The 21,431-nt window shown below is 39.8% G+C and overlaps 1 protein-coding gene across 1 annotated transcript in view; it reads right to left on the reverse strand.

Moving 5' to 3' along the window:
- Window positions 1-21,431, reverse strand: part of LOC136857501 (tetraspanin-18B-like) — a 70,304-nt gene that overhangs the window by 31,007 nt on the left and 17,866 nt on the right. The gene's annotated exons all lie outside the window — the stretch shown is intronic.

Consider the following 21,431-nt stretch of genomic DNA (forward strand, 5'->3'; position numbering starts at 1 on the left):
ATCTCCAATGTGTGTTTTTGTTGGAAAAGAAGAAATATACCCGAAGAATGGAGGAAAGCTAAAATAATATCACTTTTTAAGAAAGGAAATCGAAGTTTTTGCAGTAACTATCGAGGAATAAGTTTATTAAATGTTGGCTATAAAATCAATCAATCAATCAATCAATCAATCAATCAATCAATCAATCAATCAATCAATCAATCAATCAATCAATCAATCAATCAATCAATCAATCAATCAATCAATCAATCAATCAATCAATCAATCAATCAATCAATCAATCAATCAATCAATCAATCAATCAATCAATCAATCAATCAATCAATCAATCAATCAATCAATCAATCAATCAATCAATCAATCAATCAATCAATCAATCAATCAATCAATCAATCAATCAATCAATCAATCAATCAATCAATCAATCAATCAATAAAGGCTAATGCCTTGTCGATGTAACCACTCTTTTCTTTCATTGGCTGTTCGTTTCAATTCCATGTAATTGACACAACCGAACCTCTTCTTGATGTCGTCCAAATACTTCATCCTAGCTCTTTCTCTCCCTTTCTTTCCCAGAACTTTCCCTTCAAGTATGTTAGTGATGAAAGTATTGTGTCTGATGACATGTCCAATAACTTTTAATTTCCTGTTTTCCATTTCGTTTAAAAACCTTCTCTCTTCTTTATCTTCCCTTAAGACTTCCAGGTTGGTTTTTCTCTCCATCCAGCTCGTTCTGGTCATTTTCCGCCATATCCACATTTCAGCAGCTTCAAGTCGATTCCTTTGTAATTTACCGAGAGTTCAACTCTCACTTCCATACTGAAGTTTACTTCATACAAATGATTTTGCAAGGGATTTTCTGACATCTATATTAATGTGTGTGCTGATTGAAATGTTTTTCTTAGTCATAAATTCCTGTTTTGCCAATGCTATTTTTCTCTTTACTTCCAGGAAGCATCTATTATCCTCTGTTATCATACTACCAAGATAACAGAATTGTTTCACCTGATCAATTCTGACGTCATCAATTTTTTATATTGGTTTTAATTTCTTCCATATTTTGCCGCACTACCATTAATTTCGTTTTCCGTTCGTTTACTTTTAATTTCCATAGCTTAAGAGTACCTGTGAGGACTTTCAGCATTCTATTCATTTCTTTTTCTGAGTCTGCAATTAAAACGATGTCATCTGCAAATCTGATACAATGTACCCTTTCACTATTGACTTGTATTCCCTTTGTCTTCTCCTTCATGATCTGAATAGCTTCCTCAATGAACATATTAAATAAATACGGTGATAGCGGACAACCTTGTCTAACTCCTTTCCTAATCCTGGCCGTTTCTTCTGCCTGATTGAAGATTATTTTTGTGATTTGATTCAGATACAGTTGATTAATCATTCTTCTATCCTTCCAGTCCAGCCCTATTTTCCTCATAGTTCTAAATAGTTCCCAGTTCAAATTGTCAAAAGCTTTTTCTAAGTCAATGAAGGTAAGATAAGTCGTTCTATTCATTTTCATCCTTCTCTCCAATAACATGCGTAAGGCCAGAATGGCTTCTCTTGTTCCTCTACCTTCTCTAAATCGAAAATGGTCTTCTCCAACATACTTATCTACTTTTCCTTTTATTCTATTCTTAACTATGTTAATGAGTATCTTGGAGGCATGTGTTAATACTGATAGTGTTCTATAATTGGTGCAGTCAACTGCCCTTCCTATTTTAGGTATGGTAATGGTTCTGCATTGTGTGAAGTCTTCTGGCACGATTCCTCTTTCGTAGCATTCATTTATTACTCTGAATGATTGGTCTTTCATGTTGAAACCTAAATGTTTCAGTAATTCTGCTGGGATGTCATCTACACCGGTTGCTTTTCCTTCTTTCAGACTCTGAAGGGCATGTTCAAATTCATGTTTCATGATTGGAGGACCTTGCATTTCTCTTCCACACTCATTGATGTCTTCAATTAGCTTATTGTCATTCTTGAAGTCCTGATCATCGTACAGTTTTTCTATGTATTCTTTCCATCGAGCTAAAATAATAAACAATAGACTAAAAATCATTGCATACAATCTCTTATTGGAAGAACAATGAGCATTTAGAAAAGGCAGATCCTGTACACATAATATATTTACCCTCGAACTGATACTGGAGAAGAGAATTTAACTTGAATACTTATGTCGCTTTTGTCGACTTTGAAAAGGCTTTCGATAGGGTAGATAGAGAACAGTTATGGAATATAATGGTATAAAATTGATACCCTAAACATCTTATTCAAGTTATCCAAAGTCTGTACAAAAGGACGAGAATTGTGCTAGATCTAGGATACAAACTAACGGAAGAAATATTAATTCATCAAGGTGTACGTCAGGGATGCAGCTTCTCTCCAACACTATTCAATATAAATATAGATGAAGCAATCAGAAATTGGAAACGAATTGTGCACTCTGGAATAAAATGGAACACAGACACATACATAAATACTATGCTCTTTGCAGATGATCAATTTATCCTGCAGGATGATGAAGATAAACTCCAGAAATCAATGCATCAGTTAAACACCACTTGTAAAAGTTATAATCTTCGGCTATCCAGAACGAAAACCAAAGTTTTGGCATGTCAAGGGAAGTATCCTATCAGAGCGAAGATAGTAATTGACAATCAACCAGTAGAACGTCTCAAATTTTAAGTACCTTGGTTATGAAATATCTTTTAATGATGATGGCGAGGTGAAGAAGAAGCTTCATCGATTTCAACGTACGTGTGGGACAATTCGCCGAACACTGAAAGGAAAAGTAAGAGAACATAACTTAAATTCTATAAGACTATGGCTGTACCAACTTTGTTATATGGAAGTGAGACATGGGTGGATAAAACAAGCTATAGGAATAAAATACAATCCTCTGAAATGAGATTCCTAAGATCAGAGAAAGGATACTCCCTAAAAGATAAAATACGAAATGAAGAGATAAGACAACAATTAAATATATTATCAGTGAATGAAAGAATATTCCAAAACAGGATAAATTGGAAAAACCACGTTCTGAGGATGTTAACAACAGAATCCCAAAACTTGCCCTGGAATACCATCCTGCGGTAAGAAGAGATATTGGTCGTCCTATGAAGAGATGGAATGAAATCTGAGGTCTGAACAGGCTATTAGCCTAATCCATGAAGAGGAAGTAAGTGTATAGATGACAACATAGGGAGGACCTAAGCAATAGAAAGAATGGGTTTCAAAATTGATGCACGCATTCAAGAAATCTTGAAAACAATCGATACACAACGCATTTCCAGAGCTGAACAATCTCTTAAATATCTGGTAAAGGAAATAAGATAAAAGAAGCCAAAGGAGAGCAAAGGTCTGAAGCCTTCTGATCAAGCATATTTTAAGAAAACATGTTCAAATTTAAAGTAATTATCCCAAAAATGTACTTTTCCAAAATTTATGTACCCTTTTCACGGAAACTGTACATATTAAAGGAGTAATTGCTTTGCACCATAGTTCCTTTATGTACCGTATAGAAACATGCTATAACAAGAGCAAAGGGTAAACGTTCATGTGTAAGACGAGATAATTAAAAAATTACTAAAACTTTTCATGTGAATTTTTCAGTTTGTTGAAATATTTTTTAAACAATTTATCTGTATCTTATATTTAAAAAACCTCTGTGGCAGTACTTAGGTACAGATAACAGTTAAATATGACAAGTTACATAAAAATTTGTTGAGTAGGTTGTGAGAAAGAAAGAGCTTTTTGAATCAAGGAGGATGAAATATAAGAACGCATGATACTTTTAAAACAGCACTTAAAATTCTGGAAAATATTGAGAACATATATTTCTCTTTCCTCATTCATTGTGCAAAAACCTTATGTTTGTTGAAACTTGTGTGTTCGATGTTCACGTATACTAATGTATGTATGTATGTATGTATGATTATGTAACACCCAATCATTTTGAGCAGCACCTATTGTGTATTCAATTTGGGACAAAGTAAGAGACTTTCTAACACCAGAGTCAATACTAGTAAAATTAATTAACGAGAACAGATCTGTATTATAATGCCAGCTGTATTGGACTTTAATGTTACTGTATACAACTCCTAAAGCTGAATCAAAGCTAAATTAAGAATGGTACACCCGCAAACATGGACAAAATATATCACAATTGCACCCAGTAATTTGTGGAAATTAATGTGGACTGTACAAAAAAAAAAGCACGATTATATGTATCTTATTTAGTCAGTTTTAATGTAATGAAATAAACTTTACAATCGACAGCTGTAATTACAATCTAGAACAAATGATATGAATTTGACAGCAAGCGATAGAATTTCATTTGAATTGCAATAGCCTAGGGCATTCCTTTTTTAATGAAGAGTAGACGTTCAATTTAATTTTGGGTGCGCGGTATATGTTTCACTGCATTCACAATCGAAGTGAACCGTAGTTAACCTATATACGGGATGCGTAAGGCAGAAAGGATAATGTTTTGGGTGAATATAGTCATGATAACAAAAGTTGTTTGTGTTCAAAAAGTAATAGTCAATTACACTTAATTACTGCAGGACCAAAATGTTTATTGAAGAATGCACTGCAGTACAATATGACACACATCACACTGCTTTTTGTCACAGTCACGGTCTTTGAGGACTTTTCTGAATGTTTCAATTATCGCTTGCTTCTCTGACGACAGAAATCCGCTCCTTGGGCACGGAGTCATTGTGTCTGTTCATCGTTGAAGTATCTTTGTCCATTTAGATACTGTTTCAGGTTGGCGAACATATGAATAATGCACAGAGCAAGATCCAGACTGTACGCTGGATGCTTCTATACTTCCTACTAAAAATTTTGCAGCAAATCTTGTAATGTGCACGCCTTATGTGGTGTAGCATGGTTATGAATAGGAGCAATGCATTTGGCTAACTCTCCATGCCTTATATTTCTTACGGTTTTGACCGATATCTCAGCGTTTGGCAGTAAGAAGTGACATTAATGGTTGTGCTTTTTTGCATAGCGTGGGTGTAAACGACTTCCTCACAGTAGTCCTTTCTGGGATATGATGAGCACATGCCTCATTGTCCGCAACGATGCAGTTCAAGAAATCATGAACTTACACAAAATAGCATTGAAGAAGTCCAGAGAAGCCACAAACCTTGTATCTTTTTGTTCGAGAGTCAATGAAGAAATAAACCATTGTGTACACAATTTGCGATAAATCAGATGGTCTTAGAACCATGGAATGAGGTCTGTCTATTGTGACACCCAACTCCTGAGCGACAGGTCGCTGTAATTGTTCGAGATATCTTTTTTATCAACCTGAAGCACGATGTCTTCCGTGATTCATACTGATAGCCTACCTTGTCGATTAACATCAGTATCATCTCAGATTTTCTTGGTCAAAGTGCTGGTACCGTTCAGCCAAGGCCGTAACCAGGAATATTTTCGAAAGGTTTTACAGAAAGAAAAGTTTGAAATAGTTTTAGAGCAGCACGTTTTACAACTTAGAGGGCGAAGTAGAAAGGTAAATTCATAGCGGTCTTATGAGCAGAACTTGCTTTGCAGCGCGACACAAAGATTTCTGTCATTTGTTTAAAAATGGAGGTAACAATACGTTTCTCTGTAACTATTAAACATATTTAGAGGTTTGATTCGATAACATGAAAATATTTCTATATGTCTACTGAAATTGATTTTTATGGTGCAGAATGTATTACGAACATTAAAAAAAGAAAAAAATCCGTATATCTCAACAAAATAAAAATTTCCATTTATGTTTCCAGTAAATTTGTTTACTGTATTCTTTCTTTCTTTCTTTCTTTCTTAATCCGTTTACTCTCCAGAGTTGGTTCTTCCCTCGGACTCAGCGAGGGATCCCGCCTCTTCCCCCTAAAGGGCAGTGTCCTGGAGTGTGAGACTCTGTGTCGGGGGATACAACTGGAAGGACCAGTATCAGACGGCCTCACCTGCTATACTGAATAGGTGCCTTGGTTGCGGATGAGAAGATTGGTAGGGATAGAAAAGGAAGAGGCTGTGGCCTTAAGTTAGGTACCATCCCGGCATTTGCCTGGAGGAGAAGTGGGAAACCACGGAAAACCACTTCGAGGATGGCTGAGAAGGGAATAGATCCTCCCTGTACTCAGTTGACCTTCCGAGGCTGAGTGGACCCCGTTCTAGCCCTCATACCACTTTTCAGATTTCGTGGCAGTGCCGGGAATAGAACCAGGGCCTCCAGGGGTGACAGCTAATCACACTAACCACTACACCATAGAGGCGGACTTTGTTTACTTTTTTCTATTTGCTTTACGTCGCACCGACACAGACAGGTCTTATGGCGACGATGGGATAGGAAAAGCCTAGGAATGGGAAGGAAGCGGTCGTAGTCTTAATTAAGGTACAGACCCAGCATTTTCCTGGTGTGAAAATGGGAAACCACGGAAAACCATCTTCAGACTTGTTTACTACATTCATAGGGAAACATTTAAAGATGGCTCATATTTTATAGGTTAAAATCAATTGTTTATTTTGCAAATGTTTGTTTTTATAATATTTCTAATTTATTTTGCTATTTCAAAACCCGTATTTGCTGTTTACATTTGTCAAGTTCACTTTTATTTTGGAGGGGGTTTGAACCCCTCCCCTCTAACCTTCCCCCTGGGTACGGCCTCGCATTCAGCTACCGCTGAACACTACTTCTGCATTTAGCTGCTCTAAATTCATGATGAATCCCAGGTAAATGAGACGTTTTTACATACACATTTTACTATTCCCCATACTTCAAGCTAGAGTACGATTCCAGTCGACTCATACTTCGGTATATCTCGGACTACTGTTACAACGGAATGGTTGCTGTAGAAAGACATGAATATGAACTCTGTTCTGAACATTGGTTACGTTTATTGCACAATGCTGCTAGGTTTGAGCAGCACGTGTAATTAACTTTTCGAATTCTCCATGTAGTAATGTTCTTAGCGACATCAGAGGTAAAGCTGTGTAAAGGTGCTACACTGATAATTAATATAAGTGCCACATTTACAACAAACGTTCAAGGCAAATCATCATTTCGTGTGGCTATTTCTAGCCAGGTGCAGCTCTTGTAAGGCAGACCCTCCGATAAAGGTGGGCGGCATCTGCCATGTGTAGGTAACTGCGCGTTATTGTGGTTGAGGAGTGTTATATGTGAGTTGCAGGGATGCTGTGGAGAGCACAAACACCCAGTCCCCGAGCCAAGGGAATTAACCATTTTAAGGTAAAATCTCCGACCCAGCTGAGAATCGAACAACACTGCACTGACCATTCAGCCAAGGAGCCCGACACCTTCAAGGTGTGAACTGCCAACGTCAATACATCGACACCGTTTGTGATGGCGGTCAGCGATATTATTTTCTGTGATACAACGTAAAAAGTCGTAATAGAGTACAGTTTTCAGTATGGTTTGGTAAGTCACCGTAAGCTGCACAAATCATAGCAGACACACAAAGAAACGAAACATAGTTTCATTCATTTTCTAAAGACACTGACCTAAATGAACGGTGGGTCCATCCATCTAAAAGACGCAATTCGTTTTCAACATACGAGGGCTGTAAATAAATTAGTAGGCAGCGTAGTCCAGACACTCGCAGGAGTACGCGAATAGGATATGGGAGCGGCTAGATGGCACTGTTGTCGATGTGTATTGTGCATTTGGCTGGCATCCAGCTGAAAGTGTTGTTGCTGTGTGGCGTTGTTGTGAAGTGTGTCGATTTCACCGCTCTAAAACATGTTTTCAAAAGGTGATCAGAATTCGTGAATTAAAATCGAGGTTGCCCGTGGCAAAAATGCATCAGAATGTTATCGAGGGTTCTCTATTTTCCTTGTCTTTTCTATGATTTAAAAAAGTTCGACAATTATCGGTCACTTTCCTTTGTAAATTATTCTAATCCCTAATTCCTCTTCTCATAAATTAATATGTAACTCCAGTTTGTCCTCTTGAATTCCAACTTAATCTTAATCTTTATTTTCCCACTTTGAAAAACTCCATTCAAACTTATTCGTCTACTGATGTCATTCCACACCATCTCTTCACTGACAGTTCGGAACATACCGCTTAGTCGAACAGGCAATGAGTTGGGATATAGTGCCGTATCAGAAATATTTATTTGATTACTGTTTGCGAAAAAGACCTATACGAAATAAATGAAGAATTCTATAGTGGTCCTAGTGTACAAAGAGAAGAGTTATAACCATAAAGCGGAGAATGATAGGACAGTCTGCTTGACATGTGTTCCTTGTAAGGTCTAGGAGTGTATTCTTGTGATTAAATTTGACGAGTTTGTGAAATTACTAACTGGTTTTATAGAGGGCAGTTCTGGGTTCGGAAAGGTTATTCCCGTGAGGCTCAAGTTGAAGAATTCCAGGAGATATAGCGGATATACGAGGGCTGTATTTAAAGTGATGGCAATAAGAAGCCTCCGTGGCTTAGGCGGCAGTGCGTTGGCCTCTCATCGCTGGGTTCCGTGGTTCAAATCCCGGTCACTCCATGTGAAATTTGTGCTGGACGAAGCGGAGGCGGGACAGGTTTTTCTCCGGGTACTCCAGTTTTCCCTGTCATCTTTCATTCCAGCAACACTCTCCAATATCATTTCATTTCACCTGTCATTAATCAATGCCCCAGGGGAGTGCGACAGGCCTGGACAATGACTGGAAGACAGGTTGTAGGGTTTTTCAATATTGATAGAATGCAATATTTAATGAGTATATTTAACGAGTATAATTGCATTAAATTCCTTCAATGTAGTCACCTTTTGCCAAATGTCGGGAAGCCGCTGGGGACCGTTCTCTGTTGATGACAGGGACGGAGCGCCCTACTGCGTGGAGTATACAGGTAGATGCCTCTACGGATAATTCCTGGACAGTAGGGTCGATGGTCTACGGAAATGAGGCCTCTCTCGATGTCAATCTAATCTTGACGAATGGAGGGGTGACCTGTGCGGTGCAAATCCGCAGTTTCATTCCAACCTGGACGAAACGCCTTGATCCATCTTGCAACCCTCCTATACGGTAACGCATTCTCGCCACAGGCTTCACGTAATCCTCGATAACACTCTGATGTATTTTTGCCATGGGCAGCCGTGAAGAGGGTTTTTCCGTGGTTTCCCATTTTCACACCAGGCAAATCCCGGGGATTTGCCTTAATTGTCCGACTCGTTGGCTGAACGGTCAGCGTACTGGCCTTCGGTTCAGAGGGTCCCGGGTTCGATTCCCGGCCGGGTCGGGGATTTTAACCTTAATTGGTTAATTCCAATGGCACGGGGGCTGGGTGTATGTGTGGTCTTCATCATCATTTCATCCTCATCACAACGCGCAGGTCGCCTGCGGAAGTCAACTCGAAAGACCTGCACCTGGCGAGCCGAACATGTCTTCGGACACTCCCGGCACTAAAAGCCATACGCCATTTCATTTCATTTCATTTCATTACCTTAATTAAGGCCATGGTCGCGTCCTTCCCATTCCTAGCCCTTTCCTCTGCCGTCGTCGCTGTAAGACCTTTCTGTGACGATGTGACGTAAAGCAGCTTGTAAAATGACAAAATTGTAAAACATTATCTGATCCTGTAACAATTAAGCAGTCCCGCAGGGTAGTATTGTAACGTTCCAGACGTTACAGTGTAATTATGTTAATTTTATTATGTGTAATTAATTCAGGAATTTAACGTCATGATATTTATTTGGTATGTAATTGTATTATAATTCATGTTTAATCATTTGCTCACTATCATTTCATTACTTTGTAACTACGACTTATAAACGAGGGCTGAATATCCTAATATTCACTTAGATTCTTGCGACAGTTGGTTAAAATTAACTTGCAGTAGATTTCAGTTATCTTGCCACATCACCGAGGAGGAAGGAAGGACAAATTTAGACATCAAGTTCTGAGAAAAGCGAGCACGTGTTCACGCGTCCTAACGTAAGCTACCGTATTTCGACCAGAATTATTCGAACTGATCAACGCCTATATTTTCAAAGGAGCGTCATGTTGCCATGGATACTGAGTGAAAGGACGAATAGAAGAACAGTTGATATCATGGATATGGCCCGTCAACTCTAATTTCTGGAGTGGGGAGAGAAGTGTCATCTGATTGGACCACGTGGTAGCGGCCTGTAATTAGCGCGAGAGAAGGTTATAAAAGGACGTGTTGGAGCTCCTGGAGGCTCTCTCTACAACGTCTTATTCGTTTCTGCGAGTCTCTCTACATTATTCTACGAGTTATTCTACGACTTGTACATTATTTTCTACTTGATTCTGCGTCTCAATACTTAGAAATTCTGAATGAGGTGTGTATAGCCACTCTCATGAGGAAGTACGTACAGCACGGTTACAAGACCGGTTTGAACCAGTCTAAGTCAATAGATAGTTTTAATCTAGATAGAAATGAAACTTCAGAGAACATTATCAGTAAAGTTGGAAGGATTCTTAATTGAGTATCCTCTCCATATAACCCAAGGTGGTTCTTATAACTGTGACATAGGGCTTATCTCCAATCTATGGGATAAAGCATAATAGGGAGTGTTAGTTTTGAAGTCATCTTCCAATTAGTGGTGGGTGCAATTGGCAAGGCAGGAATGGTACTGAGCTGCAGATGAAGAGATATCAAAGACGGACGGTGATGTTCCCGCTACAAGGAGGGAAGCTTTCCAAGGACCAGCAGAACAAGACGACATGGTGAGCAAGCGAGTTAAAGATATTGCAAGTTTTCGCGAAGTAGAGTCATTCAATTTTTTGTTAAATTCATTTTCTATGTTAAATTCAGTTCTCGTTAAACCGTCGTCATTCATCAAATATAATAAATAGTATTTTTCTAGTTTACTTTAATCAATTTGCCTTAATTAGCCTTTTGATTTCTAATTCTCCTGCTTAATGATTAGTGTACTATCACCTCACCCCTGTGATAAGAGTCTGTCCAAGCTTGATTATAAATTTTATCTTTAAGTCCTCAACTTAAAGATTGGCGCCCTTTGCTTGCTTGGTTGCATTTCTCATTTGATGATTGTTCTCCGAGAGGGGAAGTCACATAAAATGCCGCTCCAACGTGTGGCGAGAAAATCATTAAGTACGGAGCAGTTAATGACAGTAACGATATCAGAATTCGTATTATGGGCAAAATTTGGATATCCACGTTGCATTAGGAGTGTTTGATTGTGGGAAGGGTCATGGCTGATCAGACGAAAGAGGAGAGGATGTTGCGCAGTGGACGGGCGATAAAAGGCAATAACGTATTGAGTTCAGAGGAAGAGTTGTGTAGTCTAGTAGAGGAAATTGAAGATAGAAGTGTAAGTAGTATGGAGAGTGAAGGCAAGCAGAAAGAAGTCAGTATGGAGTCAGATGATAGTAGGATGGGGGGCGAAGCGGAAGTAAACACTAACAATGAAAGTAATAATAATGATCAGTTAATGGGAATGATGCAGTTAATGTTAAGTAAGATAGAGGACACTAAATCTGAGCTTAAGAGTGAATTGGAACAAATTAAAACAGATGTAGAACAAAATAACACTAAAATTGAGAGTATTAAATATGAACTTAAAGAACAGTTAGAGCAAACTAAAGCTGAATTAAGTAGGGAGATGAGGGAAAATAAGGAGGAAGCGAATCGGAGAATGGACGAACACAGTAGGCAGTTACGCGATCTGGTGTTAAAAAATGAACATTTTAATAAGCGATTAGAGGACCAGGAAAGTGAATATGTACGGCAAGGGAAAAAGGTAGAAGAAAAGTTTGCGGAACAGAGAAGTGAATTCCTGGAATTAATGGGGAAGGAAAACAACTCTACTAGGGAGGAAGTAATGAGGCAGGTCACTAGTATTGATAAGAGAGTTGACACTCAAAGAGGGGAAATACGGGTATTTAAAGACCACGTCCAACAAGAGATTGACACGGTAAAGCTTAGAATAGAAGATGAGACCCGGGCAAGTGAAGAAAGGTTTGCGATAGCTGAAGAGAATAAGATTGAAATTAGGACATTAAAAGAGAAGCAGGTTCATTTGGAGAGCGAAATTGATAGGAGAGACAAAGAGGTAGAATGCCGGATGGAGAGAGCAGAAAATCAGTTAAAACAGGTGGCAAAGGATAAACAGGTTTTCACGGGAAGGCAATGTCTAGGAAATAGCTACATTAGGGAAATTGAACTACCTAAATTTAATGGGAAACAAACGAACCCGCTAGATTTCCTTAAGATGATAGAGAAACGGTTTGAAAAGCGTCTAGAGGAAGGGTCTATGGACTGGGAAGACGTTATGGAAAATATTGACCATGCTTTTGTAGGAGAAACTCGGTCTTGGTTCATGGTATATAGGCAGACGATGACGAACCTGAAAGAATTCAGAAATAAATTTAGAGAGAAATTCTGGAATGAAGCGATACAAGCTAGGGAGAGAGAAAGGGTGGTATTTGGGAGGTACAAACAGCATGAAGGAGTTACTATGACCGAGTACTTCCTGGCACATGTCATGATTTGTCAGAACTTAGATGGTATAACCGAAGGGTCTGATGTAGTAAGACTACTTTTGAGACATTTTCCGGACAGGGTGAGAGAAGCGGCCTGTATGCAAAAAGTTGGAACTATACAGGAGATGGAGAATCTACTAGGCAGTTTTGATGCGTTAGGTAACCTTAGAAGTAGAACGGAGAATATTCAGAACTTTAGTCATCACAACGGAATGAGACATAACGGTAGTACACAGAATCACGAAGCTCGCAATCAGTTCAGACCTCAGCAGAACAGCAGAAGCGGAGCAGCTGAATATAGGACAGGAAATTCCCAACGGAGGCCAGAGCAATGTACTAATGAGTCCAACGTCAATACACAAAGGGAACCTTTAAACTAACGAGAGGCTGTAATGTTAGGTCAGAATTCCAGCCTAGTAAGAAGGTAGCGAAGTGTCTTGCCATGAAAGTGTTACCATATGACCTCGATGTTAGAGACGATTTGTTGTATGAACCCGAGCAGAATAATGGAGATTCAAGTAATAAAGTAGTCAATCCCGTGGTTAAATTGAAAGTTTGGGGGGCGTGGGTTAAAGTTTTGATTGATTCTGGTAGCCAAATATCATGTATTAGTTCTCAGTGGTATGAGTCATTAGTGAAACAGGGTATTCAGTTGGAGGAAATGCCTGTTAAGTCTACTTTCATCATTACGGCTGTTGGAAAGAGGTCTAAGCAAATTTGTAAACAAGTAGCTGTCCCGATCTGTATTAATAATTTTATTAGCGTTCAGATATGTTTGGTAATTCCGCATTTAATATTTGATCTTATCTTGGGATCTGACTGGTTAACGTTAAAATTGGCTCAGTTAAATTACAATGATCTAGTGCTAAATTTGAGGTGGAATAATGAGGATATTAAGGTCAAGTTTGAGGAGGAAATTCAGAGGAAAACGGAAGTTAGTACAGTGTGGAGAATGAAAGAGGTTTCTAAAGTAAATGAAGAGGCTAGTGAGGGCCTGAAGTTGTGTCAGTTGTGGATTCATGAGGATAAAATATGTGGCTTGAAAGAAGCCGTAAGTAGAAATGAGTTGAATGAAGTCCAGAAGGACAAGTTATTTGAAGTGTTATGTGAACACGTGGAGATTTTCTCCGAGAAACCTGGTGTTACCCATCTGTATGAACATTCTTTTTCTGTGCTGGATAAGACTCCATTCAGCGGACCGCGATATCCGATACCACACAAATATGCAAAAGCCGTAGAGGATCAAATTCAAGCTATGTTAGCAGACGATGTGATTGAATTATCAAACAGTCAATATGTTAATCCCTTAATTGTTGTGCCTAAGTCTGATGGATCAATACGTTTGTGTATTGATGGCAGGGAGATGAACCGACGTATTGGTGCTGATCAGTTGAGATCACAAACCATTGAAGAGTTGATACAGAATTTTCAGGGTAAGAGTTGGTTTTCTACGTTAGATCTTAGGAGTAGTTTTTGGCAGATACCTTTGAGATCAGAAGACAGGCCTCTTACTGCTTTCAGCTATAAGCATAGTTTGTACCAATTTAGGCGTGTTCCTTTTGGGACCCGTACGAGTTCGGCAGCTCTTATTCGCGCACTTAGTATTGCCTTGGGAGATGATACTGGAGATTATGCTACTATTTATATCGATGATTTGGTTATAGGATCTAGTACCTTTGAAGAGCACTTGGACCACTTGGAGAGGGTTTTTTCTAAATTAGAGTATGCTGGTTTTACTCTGAAACTTGACAAATGTGTTTTCAGTAGACGAGAGGTGACTTTTTTGGGGCACCGTGTATCGGCAATGGGAGTGACGCCTGAGAGCACAAGAATTGAAAAAATATTGAATACTACGACACCTAGAAATATTAAGGAGCTCAGATCGTATATTGGTGTATGTAATTTTTTCAGACGATTTGTAGTGAGATTTGGTAACTTACTAGAGCCATTTAGAGAACTATTGAAAGCTGGCAGTAAGTGGGAATGGACACAAGATCATGATAGAGCTTTCCTAAAATTAAAAGAAGGATTCAGGCAGGCGGTTGTTTTGAGATACCCCATGCCCGATAGGAAGTATGTGTTGCTGACGGACGCATCTCACTGTGGTATCGCTGGTGCACTATGTCAAGTAGATGATGATGGTAATTTAGGGATTGTGTCTTTAGCTTCCAGAGGTTTAAGTGCTGCTGAAAAGCGTTATACTATAACGGAACTTGAATTCCTAGCTATCGTATACTCCCTCAGTAAATTTAGGATGTATGTTTTAGGTACCGAATTTGAAGTTAGGACGGATCATCATGCTCTTTCTTTTGTATCCAAGTGTAAATTATCATCTAACAGAGTTAGTAGATGGATACTCGCCCTACAAGAGTATGAGTTTAAGGTAACTCACGTTAAGGGAAAGAATAATGTCCTTGCTGATTTATTGTCACGTGATCCGAAGTTGTGCGAAGAAGGTAGCCTTCTAGAGCCACGTGAGGGCATTATTATATGTACATGTTTGTCTAAGGAAAATGAAACTGCTCTAAATAGACTACGTAACCTATTGGTTGAACAGTCGGTAGACGAAGAATGTCGGGAACCTTTGTCTGTACTTCAGGGAGGAGAGCAGCTCACCGTGTCGCATGGTAGGCACATGTACAAACTGGTTAACGGGTTTCTAGCCAGGAAATGTGGCGAGGATCTCTGGGGGATTTGTGTACCCAAAGCGCTACGTGTGGAATTGATTTGGTTTATCCACAAGGAATTAGGACATTTTGGAGCTAATAAAGTTCTGTATGAGATCCGACAGAATTTTATATGGGACAAGATGGGAAGAGATATAAGAAAAATTCTTTCCACTTGCGATCTGTGTCAGCGTAGCAAAGTTCCTAACCGCTATTTAGAAGGACCTCGTCAAGCAGTAATCTCAGAAAGACCTGGTGACTTGGTGTGTACTGATTTATTTGGACCTGTGGTAAAGGGACAGTTCGGCTTCCAATATATTTTAGTCATTATTGATGCCTTCTCGAAATTGGTCAGATTATACGGTATGAGAAAAGCCACTGGAAAATCTTGTAGTCGTATAATCAAAGAGAAGTATATCCCTGAATTAGGTACTCCTCTGAGAATATTATCAGACAGTGGACCGCAATTTATTTCGAGAAAATGGAAGTCCATAATTAGAGAGCTAGGTATTACACAGGTTCATTCATCTATTAGATACCCTCAGGGTAATATGTGTGAGCGCGTTATGAAAGAGTTATCTCGCATGTTTAGATGCTTAGTGTTCGACAAGCATACAGCCTGGGTGGCTCATTTATCCCGCATAGAGACATGGATCAATGCAGTTCAACATGAAAGCACGAGATTGACGCCGTCACAAGTTCATTTTGGTTGTAAGCCTCAGAATGAACTAGTGAGAGTATTAGGTTTGCCTGAGGAACCCCCTCGTAATGCTGAATTTTTCGTCCGACTGGCACGGGAGAACCTGATTAAATCTGGAGATAAACGTAAAAGGCAACAGAAACGTAAGGTACTGGATAACTTTGAGGTAGGTGATATGGTTTTGGTGAGAGTTCCCATGTTGTCAAATAGTGAGGATAAGGTGACAAAGAAATTTTTTCTTTCATATCAAGGCCCGTATAAAGTACATAGAAAACTAGGACCCTGTGCTTACAAGTTAGCGGATGGCGAGAGCGTAATGAATGGTTCATACAACATTAGTAGTTTAAGGAGATACCTGTCGTGTGAGGTGGCTGAACCGGATTGTGAGATATAGGTCAGTAACTCGGGGAAGTTGCTACTTGTTATGTCAGACTACGAGCGGTATGTGTTTACGTCTCAATTGTGGTGGTATTTCCTAGTTGTGTTTGTAAACAAGGGAGATGTTTTGTGTGTAGCGGTAGATTTACGCTCGTTCATTAACGATAGATCATCTGTTTTCCGTATGTGAGGCCATGAAATTTTATATATTTGTTTTCTGAGATGTTACAGAAGGCTAATTAAAGCTGACGACGGCAAATAATTAATTTTCCCGTATGTGCATTTCTAACTTGCAATAGTTTTACCGTGAGCTTAAATCACGTGTGTATTTGTGTGAAGTGTATTACATCATGCTTCAAGATAAGGCTGAAACATTCGAAAGAGTGATAAAAGTGTAAATTGTTTGTATCATATGTTTTCCATTTTTTAATGTAAAATATTGGAAGAGAACGTGTTACTGCTATCTAGCAAAGAATGTCGGAGAGATGGGGAGTCAAAGGACAGATAGACACTCGGCAGAGTTTGTAATCTGAATTGTATATATTATGTTATATTCTCTAGAATAATCTTGTTTTTTTTTTACAAAAGTGAAAAGTTGCTCATGATGGGCAGAACTTAGCATCTAAACCTCAAGATGAACTGAAATAACAGACAGTCGCAATGGGAAGCAGTCTAAGAGAGATATGGAAAGAGTGAGATATAATTAAGTGTATGAAAATACTGTCGCTCGTTATGGGCAGGTAATAGAGGTATTTCAAGTCAATGTGGGAGTAAGTGTGTGAGTTCTCAACTCATGTAATATTTGTTAAGAACTCATGGGGGCGTATGTAACGTTCCAGACGTTACAGTGTAATTATGTTAATTTTATTATGTGTAATTAATTCAGGAATTTAACGTCATGATATTTATTTGGTATGTAATTGTATTATAATTCATGTTTAATCATTTGCTCACTATCATTTCATTACTTTGTAACTACGACTTATAAACGAGGGCTGAATATCCTAATATTCACTTAGATTCTTGCGACAGTTGGTTAAAATTAACTTGCAGTAGATTTCAGTTATCTTGCCACATCACCGAGGAGGAAGGAAGGACAAATTTAGACATCAAGTTCTGAGAAAAGCGAGCACGTGTTCACGCGTCCTAACGTAAGCTACCGTATTTCGACCAGAATTATTCGAACTGATCAACGCCTATATTTTCAAAGGAGCGTCATGTTGCCATGGATACTGAGTGAAAGGACGAATAGAAGAACAGTTGATATCATGGATATGGCCCGTCAACTCTAATTTCTGGAGTGGGGAGAGAAGTGTCATCTGATTGGACCACGTGGTAGCGGCCTGTAATTAGCGCGAGAGAAGGTTATAAAAGGACGTGTTGGAGCTCCTGGAGGCTCTCTCTACAACGTCTTATTCGTTTCTGCGAGTCTCTCTACATTATTCTACGAGTTATTCTACGACTTGTACATTATTTTCTACTTGATTCTGCGTCTCAATACTTAGAAATTCTGAATGAGGTGTGTATAGCCACTCTCATGAGGAAGTACGTACAGCACGGTTACAAGACCGGTTTGAACCAGTCTAAGTCAATAGATAGTTTTAATCTAGATAGAAATGAAACTTCAGAGAACATTATCAGTAAAGTTGGAAGGATTCTTAATTGAGTATCCTCTCCATATAACCCAAGGTGGTTCTTATAACTGTGACATAGGGCTTATCTCCAATCTATGGGATAAAGCATAATAGGGAGTGTTAGTTTTGAAGTCATCTTCCAATTAGTGGTGGGTGCAATTGGCAAGGCAGGAATGGTACTGAGCTGCAGATGAAGAGATATCAAAGACGGACGGTGATGTTCCCGCTACAAGGAGGGAAGCTTTCCAAGGACCAGCAGAACAAGACGACATGGTGAGCAAGCGAGTTAAAGATATTGCAAGTTTTCGCGAAGTAGAGTCATTCAATTTTTTGTTAAATTCATTTTCTATGTTAAATTCAGTTCTCGTTAAACCGTCGTCATTCATCAAATATAATAAATAGTATTTTTCTAGTTTACTTTAATCAATTTGCCTTAATTAGCCTTTTGATTTCTAATTCTCCTGCTTAATGATTAGTGTACTATCACCTCACCCCTGTGATAAGAGTCTGTCCAAGCTTGATTATAAATTTTATCTTTAAGTCCTCAACTTAAAGATTGGCGCCCTTTGCTTGCTTGGTTGCATTTCTCATTTGATGATTGTTCTCCGAGAGGGGAAGTCACAGTATCATTGAAACTTTGTTTTCTTGTGTATATAAGGGACATGAGTAAAGTACAGGAACCGGAACCACGTTTAATCACATATGACGCTATACTGTATAGAAAAATGATTAAGTTACAGGGTTGAAAAAGCGGTAGGAAAAGAAAAAAGAAGAATATAAGCGTCTGAGAAATATTATTATTATTATTATTATTATTATTAACGTTATAAAAAAGTGATCAGTTCAGAAATAACGTTCCTAGAAGGAAGCCATAATTTAATTTCATTGATTGCTAATGTTAAAAACATTCAAGCTCTTTAGGCTTCTTCTTCTTTTTCTGTTCACCCTCCAGGGTCGGATTTTCCCTCGGACTCAGCGAGGGATCCCACCTCCACCGCCTCAAAGGCAGTGTCCTGGAGCTTCAGACTCTGGGTCAGATACAACTGAGGAGGATGACCAGTACCTCGCCCAGGTGGCCTCACCTGCTATGCTGAACAGGGGCCTTGTGGAGAGATGGGAAGATTGGAAGGGATAGACGAAGAAGAGGGAAGGAAGCGGCCGTGGCCTTAAGTGAGGTACCATCCCGGCATTCGCCTGGAGGAGAAGTGGGAAACCATGGATGGCTGAGGTGGGAATCGAACCCACTTCTACTCAGTGGACCTCCCGAGGATGAGTGGACCCCGTTCCAGCCCTCGTACCACTTTTCAAATTCGTGGCAGAGCCGGGAATCGAACCCGGACCTCAGGGGGCGGCAGCTGATCACACTAACCACTACAACTCAGAGGCGGATAATTTTAAAGTTATAAATCAAAAGTGATCAGTATTAATTATTTTGTTTCTTTTGCCATGTTAAAGAGAACGAGGTTTACTTTATTATCGTTTTTATACGGTTTCTTGGCCGAATTGTCAGCACCTAGGCTGAACGGTCAACGTCGAGGCCTTTGGTTCAGGGGTCCCCAGGTTAGATTATTGACTGGGTTGGGGGATTTAAATCACGTCTGGTTACTTTCCCTAGCTCGGGGATTGGCTGTTTGTGCTTGTCCTAGCACACTCTTCATATTAACACAACACACTAACAACCCGGACAGAACCGTGCTGTAGTAAAAACACTGCCTGACAAAAACGTTAAGCACCCAGAAGGAGTGGTTGAAAGTGAATGAAACTACATATGCTGAAAGACCATGTGCCTTTATTGAACTGATTACAATACGGGATGAAAAAGACAAGGCCGTTGGCAGTTACAGGTGGAATGTTGGCGCCAGATCAGTAGGGTATCGTACCCCCACTGGCCGCAATGTATGTCCTTATACGGTTCGGAATGGTGTCAAACAGCTTTTGGATCCTCTACTGAGGCAAGTTCGTCCACAATTGTAGCAGCTGTTTCTCCAAATTCCGCAGGTTGGTACCGGGGCGGTGTCTCCTTCCAATATCATCCCACACGTGTTCAATGATGGAGAGATCCGGGGATCTTGCTGGCCACGGGAGAACCTCAACATGCTCTAGGCAGTCCATGGACACGCGGTGCTGTGTGTGAACGTGCATTATCTTGTTGGGTGCTGTGCTGTGCCATAAGGGGTAGGACGCGCGGACGCATAATGTCTGTGACGTGTCGCTGTGCCGTCAAAATCTGCCAAAGCACTATTGGAGGTAACCTGTGGTTCCCCACACCATGATGTCAGGGGTTACGCCCGTGTATCTTTCCACAATATGGACAGGATCTACTCAAACCTGCACGACGTGATTGAGTGCCCTCATGTACCCACTGAGTCCAACATCGGGCCACTGTAACATCTGAATGGCCCACAAGCCTGGCAATTGCACAATATGACCAATCAGCCTCATGCAGTCCCACAGTGCGGCCTCTGTCAAATGCTGTCAGTTGGCTGTCTAACGCGTCTGCGAGGCATCGCGGGTACTTCGTACTGTACGTAGTCCTCTCTGTACGACTTGCTCAACTGTCTGACTCTCAGCAGTTGACTGGTAACAACTTATCAACAACAAGATGGTGCCATCACGAATGCGCTCTGGTGGGCGTTCTACACGTTACAGACCCTTGCAAATCTAATAATTTACTCACACATCAATGGTATGCATGTATACCGAAATGTTGGACCACTCCTTCTGGGTGCTTAACTTTTTTTGTCAGGCAGTGTATATCCCTCCACACTGAATTCATGTAGGGAAGGGTATCTGGCCGTAAAACTAGGAAGATTGCACCTGAAAACCTGTCACAGTATTCCTTGTTAAGAGAAATGTAAAATATTTACTTATAAATGTACAGTCGCTCAAAAAGAAATGAGAGCATGGCATTGTATAAGTTTCTCGTAGGTACACTTTTCTCTGAAACAACTGAACCTAACCTACCTAGATATAACGTTCGTTGTCTGTATTAACAAGGTTTGTATCTGCATGGGAAACAAATCATAAAAATTTTGATAATAATTAACATGAGAGTATGTTAAAATAACGAATACCGGGCGAGTTGGCCGTGCGTTTAGAGGCGCGCGGCTGTGAGCTTGCATCCGGGAGATAGTAGGTTCGAATCCCACTATCGGCAGCCCTGAAAATGGTTTTCCGTGGTTTCCCATTTTCACACCAGGCAAATGCTGGGGCTGTACCTTAATTAAGGCCACGGTCGCTTCCTTCCAACTCCTAGGCCTTCCCTATCCCATCGTCGCCATAAGACCTATCTGTGTCGGTGCGACGTAAAGCTCCTAGCAAAAAAAAAAATAACGAATACGTAAAACACAGTACAATTACATGCGCCCATTCCTTTCTTTGATCGACTGTACGTTGTTACTGATGCATGATCAATTTAAGTTTAGTTGTACCGTATCTTTATACATAAAATAAAATAAAAATAGTTGAAAAACACTGGCGTACAGTACACTGGCTCAGGACAAAGTACAGCCGTTTGCCACGAGTACCATGCTTGCCGCAACTTTCTCGTAGCGGCCCCGCGACGTTGACAGG

Source organism: Anabrus simplex, chromosome 1 (genome assembly GCF_040414725.1).
Source record: "Anabrus simplex isolate iqAnaSimp1 chromosome 1, ASM4041472v1, whole genome shotgun sequence".
In the NCBI taxonomy this organism is placed as follows: Eukaryota; Metazoa; Arthropoda; class Insecta; order Orthoptera; family Tettigoniidae; genus Anabrus; species Anabrus simplex.